Source organism: Arachis duranensis, chromosome 4, assembly GCF_000817695.3.
Source record: "Arachis duranensis cultivar V14167 chromosome 4, aradu.V14167.gnm2.J7QH, whole genome shotgun sequence".
NCBI lineage: Eukaryota > Viridiplantae > Streptophyta > Magnoliopsida > Fabales > Fabaceae > Arachis > Arachis duranensis.
In genome coordinates this window covers 79,652,319-79,652,527 of record NC_029775.3, presented here as the reverse complement: position 1 = coordinate 79,652,527, position 209 = coordinate 79,652,319, and positions in this window count along the sequence as shown.

The window sequence follows — 209 nt, the reverse complement described above, 5'->3', positions numbered from 1 at the left end:
GGCGTTTAACTCCAAGTTTTATGCCAGTTCCAGCGTTAAACGCTGGAATTTCTGAGGCTGATTTGCCACGCCGGTTTGGGCTATCAAATCTTGAGCAAAGTATGGACTATCATATATTGCTGGAAAGCTCAGGATGTCTACCTTCCAACGCCGTTGAGAGCGCGCCAATTGGGCTTCTGTAGCTCCAGAAAATCCACTTCGAGTGCAGG